The sequence below is a fragment of the Bombina bombina genome, chromosome 6 (assembly GCF_027579735.1).
Source record: "Bombina bombina isolate aBomBom1 chromosome 6, aBomBom1.pri, whole genome shotgun sequence".
In the NCBI taxonomy this organism is placed as follows: Eukaryota; Metazoa; Chordata; class Amphibia; order Anura; family Bombinatoridae; genus Bombina; species Bombina bombina.
This window is the reverse complement of record NC_069504.1, coordinates 31,657,559-31,664,110: the sequence shown is the minus strand read 5'-3', so window position 1 is coordinate 31,664,110 and position 6,552 is coordinate 31,657,559. Positions and strand designations below refer to the sequence as shown.

At 37.2% G+C, this 6,552-nt stretch overlaps 1 protein-coding gene across 3 annotated transcripts in view; it reads left to right on the top strand.

Annotated features, from left to right (window-relative positions):
- Positions 1-505: 505 nt before the first annotated feature.
- The window catches only part of LOC128662555 (uncharacterized), a 204,142-nt gene continuing 198,095 nt past the window's right edge, over positions 506-6,552 (top strand). Inside the window, exon 1 of one of the 3 annotated variants that reach the window (XM_053716349.1) lies at positions 506-1,128. The gene's annotated coding sequence lies outside the window, so the exon portion shown is untranslated. The remainder of the gene's footprint in view (positions 1,129-6,552) is intronic. The other 2 variants (XM_053716347.1, XM_053716348.1) reach the window with 2 other exon arrangements.

Sequence of the window (6,552 nt, the reverse complement as noted above, 5' to 3'; positions counted from 1 at the left end):
GGGCATGCAATTTTAAATCAACTTTCAAATTTACTTCTATTATCAATTTTATTTGTTTTTTTTGGTATCTTTATTTAAAAAGCAGGAATGTAAGCTTAGGAGCCGGCCCTTTTTTTTTGGTTCAGCACCTTGCTGATTTGTGGCTAAATGTAGCAACCAATCAGCAAGCGCTACCCAGGGTGCAGAACCAAAAATGGTCCAACCCCTAATTACATTCCTGTTTTTTCAAATAAAGATACCCAGAGAACGAAGAAAATTTGATAAGAGTAAATTAGAAAGTTCCTTAAAACTGCTGCTCTATCTGAATCATGAAAGAAAAAAAATGGGTTTAATATCCCTTTAAGTCCCTCAGAGGTTCTTTTTATCATGACATCGTTGTTTCTCATTGGAATTTCCAAGTTTGTTACTTCATTTGGCATCTAGGTCTCCAACAGTTACACTTTCCCTTCTACGCATTCAGTTGAAAGGGGGGATCAGATTTTTCTGACCACTTTGATTCATTAAAGTAAAAAAATGCAGCTATTTAATAATTTATTAAACTTTAACAATTATATTTTATTTGTTTTTCAGATCCAAACTAAAAAGGAATTCAGCAAAAGGAAAAGATTTTTCCTGACTCAACCATTTCATCATTTCTACAGTCACTGTGTGATCAAGATACCGTCTTCAGCTTGTGACTAAAATGTAGCTGTTCCTGCTATTCATTCTGGTTTTATAGTTTTGTACCTCAAGATCCTGCAGTCATCAAACCTGCCCATTAATTGTACTACCGCCCCACCCCCCTTAAAGAGACAAAAACACAAATAACATTGTAGTAAATTGATTTGGCCGCAGCTTTATTAAACCTTATAAAATACAATTCTTTTTTAAATTATAAACATCATTTTATAACAACATTAACTTTAAATATAACTTTTGTGTAACATCCCATTTACAATTTACCCTTTTAAGTCTGCAAAGCAGTAACCAACACAGCACCCTAGGAACCCCATGCCCTAAGTGCTTACTTCTGCATTAGGGCTCCATTTGATGCTCAAAACTGTTGTAATTTCAGCATCAAAGAAACATTTAAAAGGATTAGGTGCTCACTGGACTCTAATTCACCTCTCAAGTCTACATTTCATGAAGGTATGTGTTCTCTTGTGTTAACTGTATAAAGCTGCATGTGCATCAGCAGGTTTTATTTCTTCATTTATTTGGATTTTTACAAATAAGGGCTAGTTTACAAGTGAAGTGCTAATTAACGTTCCCGCTTGCGCGTTAACTGTGCTAGAAGTTCGACTTTTTGCGCCCGTCTGGTTTTGCTCATATTTTGAGTTGAAAGGAACCGGTTTTCGCTTGTGCGCTAACCCAAAGAACTTAAAATATTGCGTGCTTATTCATGTATTACCCCGTAGAAGTCAATGAAGAAAAAAAAGTGGAAAACAATCTAACACCCTACTCTTGCGCAAACCCAATCGCATATTCTCATGTGCGCTAAGACAACATGACAATATTAATATTTTACATTTCAATGTTCTCATAACAGAATATCTTCTGTTTATTCATAAATACATATTTATATAAATATATAGATAATATAGTAAAGATCCGCACTCACTGGACTTGTGTCAATTGTGATATTTATTATAGTGACGTTTCGGAGCAACAATGCCCCTTCTTCAGACCAACCAAATCAAATGAAAAAACAAACAAGAAATACCTTCATAAGCCCTGCTCACTTTATTTGGTTGGTCTGAAGAAGGGGACATGTGATCCCCGAAACGTCAAATAAATGTTGACACTGTTTGTCCTAAATCCCTGAGAGTGCATCATTTTTCCTGATATATCTATTACATATTTGCACCCAGGTTGCTGATTTTTGGAGGGAAAATTTGTTTTACTTTGGATTTAATATATATATAATGGTATTTTGGTACAATATATATTTATATCTATATATACATGATTAAATATAGGTATATATATATATATATATATATATATATATTTAGAAATAGAACATATTCTGCTATGTGCAGAACATATGCAGAACATATGAATGTAAAATATTTAAGGTAAATACATAGTTAAAGGGACACTGAACCCAATTTTTTTCTTTTGTGATTCAGACAGAGCATGCAATTTTAAGCAACTTTCTCATTTACTCCTATTATCATTTTTTCTTCGTTCTCTTGCTATCTTTATTTGAAAAAGAAGGCATCTAAGCTTTTTTTGGGGGTTCAGAACTCTGGACAGCACTTTTTTATTGGTGGATGAATTTATCCACCAATCAGCAAGAACAACCCAGGTTGTTCACAAAAAATGGGCCGGCATCTAAAATTACATTCTTGCATTTCAAATAAAGATACCAAGAGAATGAATAAAATGTGATCATAGGAGTAAATTAGAAAGTTTCTTACAATTTCATGCTCTATCTGAATCACAAAATACAATTTTTGGGTTCAGTGTCCCTTTAAAATCTTTATTAAAAACGAGTATTGCATAAATATGCTTTTACATGTTCATCTAGTTCAAAGGGCTTCAAACCTTGTAAGTTTAATGTACAATATTTTTTTGAATAATTTTTATTAGATGGTGTTATTATGGGTGTAACTGTTCTTTTTAATGCATTGTTTGTGTTTTGTGCAACTTTTTAGTTTTGCGATACAGTTAACCAGAGCTCTGAGGACACGATAATCATTCTAGCGTAAATCACAATTGCGCTCAAGCGATCACGTTTACTTTCAACTTGTAATACCAGTGGTAAACCTGACGAGCGCAAACACACACAATAAGCCTCTTATCACTTGCATGCAAACGTTTGTGCTCCACTTGTAATCTAGCGCTAACTCAGTATGTTTCAGTTACTGAATTAAAAAAAGCAGACTCAAAAAAATGCTTTAATCATAAACAAAATTGTGCTGTGAGTAGTATCTGTGCTTTTCCATTCAAATGACAATGGCCTCTAGTTATGAAGGTCTGGCGGACCTGATCCGACACTGCGGATCAGGTCCGCCAGACCTCGCTGAATACGGCGAGCAATACGCTCGCCGTATTCAGCATTGCACCAGAAGCTCACAAGAGCTGCTGGTGCAACGCCGCCCCCTGCACAATAGGCCGCCAGCAGGGGGGTGTCAATCAACCCGATCGTACTAGATCGGGTTGTATTGTGGCGATGTCTGTCCGCCTGCTCAGAGCAGGCGGACAGGTTATGGAGCAGCGGTCTTTGTGACCGCTGCTTCATAACTGCTGTTTCTGGCGAGCCTGCAGGCTCGCCAGAAACACGGGGCATCAAGCTCCATTCGGAGCTTGATACATATGCACCAATGTGTCATGTTGCTTTTATTCTACTTTTAGTGATTTATGTTTTGCTTTCCTCTTTGCTTGATATTGTTATTGTTATTTTATTTTTTCAAATATAAAATAAAGAAAAAAACGTGAACTCACAAGGAAATAAAGATGAAATGTTACAAAAAGAATAAATGTTTCAGTCTGTTTATACCGAGTCACCAGTTAATGTGTTTCACGTACAGCAAGATCCCCCCCCCCCCCCCATACCGGTAACTCTGTAGCACCAAATTGCAGCTCACTGGTACAAAACATGGCCAGGATTGAACTGGGCAGTTGCTAAAAACTGGGTGCTTGCTCTAGGCCTAGCTGGAGAGTGGATGGGTGAGAGAGTGAACAGGTCTCCCACCTAGTAACAATATTGTGAGGTCTGTTGTAAGGAGCAGTGCCCTGTATTCATCTGGTCCTAGTCTGCCTTTCCTGTTTTTATTCACTGTGCGCAATGTATAGCGCTGACAAATCTTTTGTTTCATTACAAATAAATATAATAATAATGTGTCCTCATATACAGTGGTATAATTGTTCTAAGAGTCTGTTGTGCATTGTAAAAATATATCCGTGAAGCAAGGGCATATTATGGCCTAGGCGAACAAGGCCGGTGCCTAGATCAGCAGATTTGGGAGGGGCAGCACATCTGTCCTATCCTCTCTCTAAAAGCCAGCACACAGTACAGTGAGCGATAAAGTGCAGGCTTTTAAAGAGAAGACAAGGCACATGCGCTGATTGAGGTCGCTCTTTATAGGCAGTGCTCCTTTAAACCATTGCTTCATTTAGAGCCGCCGGCATTTTTGCAGTGGAAGCGTTCTTGGTGAGAAACTTGCCTGGGGATATGCTTCCAAGGTGAGACTGGAGGAGAAGACCTTGTGCCGATATGCTGCCTCCCCTTATCAGCTGTGGTGGACCTGCGAGCGCAGTACTTATTGCAGGTCTTAACAGCTAACAGACTGGATGCGTCTGTGTACTGCTTAGATCAGCTTGTGATGTCTAATCATAAACTCTCAGCGCTAATGTATGTTAGCTACTAATAGCTAGCTTTATCTGCATTCATGTGATGTCTAATCATAAACTCTCAGCGCTAATGTATGTTAGCTACTAATAGCTAGCTTTCTCTGCATTCATGTGATGTCTAATCATAAACTCTCAGCGCTAATGTATGTTAGCTACTAATAGCTAGCTGTCTCTGCATTCATGTGATGTCTAATCATAAACTCTCAGCGCTAATGTATGTTAGCTACTAATAGCTAGCTGTCTCCAATAGCTAGCTGTCTCTGCATTAATGTGATGTCTAATCAAAAACTCTCAGTGCTAATGTATGTTAGCTACTAATAGCTAGCTTTCTCTGCATTCATGTGATGTCTAATCATAAACTCTCGGCGATAATGTATGTTAGCTACTAATAGCTAGCTGTCTCTGTATTCATGTGATGTCTAATCATAAATTATCAGCGTTAATATATGTTAGCTACTAATAGCTAGCTTTCTCTGTATTCATGTGATGTCTAATTATAAACTCTCAGTGCTAATGTATGTTAGCTACTAATAGCTATCTTTCTCTGCATTCATGTGATGTCTAATCATAAACTCTCGATGCTAATGTATGTTAGCTACTAATAGCTAGCTGTCTCTGCATTCATGTGATGTCTAATATTAAACTCTCAGCGCTAATGTATGTTAGCTACTAATAGCTAGCTGTCTCTGCATTCATGTGATGTCTAAGCATAAACTCTCAGTGCTAATGTATGTTAGCTACTAATATCTAGCTGTCTCTGCATTCATGTGATGTCTAATCATAAACTCTTAGCACTAATGTATGTTAGCTACTAATAGCTAGCTCTCTCTGCATTCATGTGATGTCTAATCATAAACTCTTAGCACTAATGTATGTTAGCTACTAATAGCTTTCTCTGCATTCATGTGATGTCTAATCATAAACTCTCTGTGCTAATGTATGTTAGCTACTAATAGCTTTCTCTGCATTTATGTGATGTCTAATCATAAACTCTCAGTGCTAATGTATGTTAGCTACTAATAGCTTTCTCTGCATTTATGTGATGTCTAACCATAAACTCTCAGTGCTAATGTATGTTAGCTACTAATAGCTTTCTCTGCATTTATGTGATGTCTAATCATAAACTCTCAGCACTAATGTATGTTAGCTACTAATAGCTTTCTCTGCATTCATGTGATGTCTAAGCATAAACTCTCAGCGCTAATGTATGTTATCTACTAATAGCTAGCTTTCTCTGCATTCATGTGATGTCTAATCATAAACTCTCAGCGCTAATGTATGTTAGCTACTAATATCTAGCTGTCTCTGCATTCATGTGATGTCTAATCATAAACTCTCAGCGCTAATGTATGTTAGCTACTAATATCTAGCTGTCTCTGTATTCATGTGATGTCTAATCATAAACTCTTAGCACTAATGTATGTTAGCTACTAATAGCTTGCTTTCTCTGCATTCATGTGATGTCAAACCATAAACTCTCAGTGCTAATGTATGTTAGCTACTAATAGCTAGCTGTCTCTGCATTCATGTGATGTCTAATCATAAACTCTCAGCGCTAATGTATGTTAGCTACTAATAGCTAGCTTTGTCTGCATTCATGTGATGTCTAATCATAAACTCTCAGCGCTAATGTATGTTAGCTACTAATAGCTTTCTCTGCATTTATGTGATGTCTAATCATAAACTCTCAGCACTAATGTATGTTAGCTACTAATAGCTTTCTCTGCATTCATGTGATGTCTAATATTAAACTCTCAGCGCTAATGTATGTTAGCTACTAATAGCTAGCTTTCTCTGCATTCATGTGATGTCTAAGCATAAACTCTCAGCGCTAATGTATGTTAGCTACTAATAGCTAGCTTTCTCTGCATGAACCCACAGAGTAAATAGTAAACGGACACTTAAAAAGTGTAATTACTTGAATGATGGTAATTACTGTATGTTGTCGCATGTAAAGGGCAGTGATTGTTTCAAAGTGTATTCTTCTTTCCCTCCCTTCTTTCTCTCAACTCCCTCCCTTGCTTCCTTCTTTCACTCCTTTCTTTCCCTCACTACTTTTCTCTTCTCTCTTTCCCTCCCTTCCTTCATTTCTTTCCCTCCCTTTTTCTCCTCCCCTTCTTTTCTCTCCCTTCTCTCAGGGAGAAAATGGTATGAGATGCATGCAATTCAACCCACCTGTATGCAAGTGTTTTGCTAGCCCAATTTCTTTTGAAT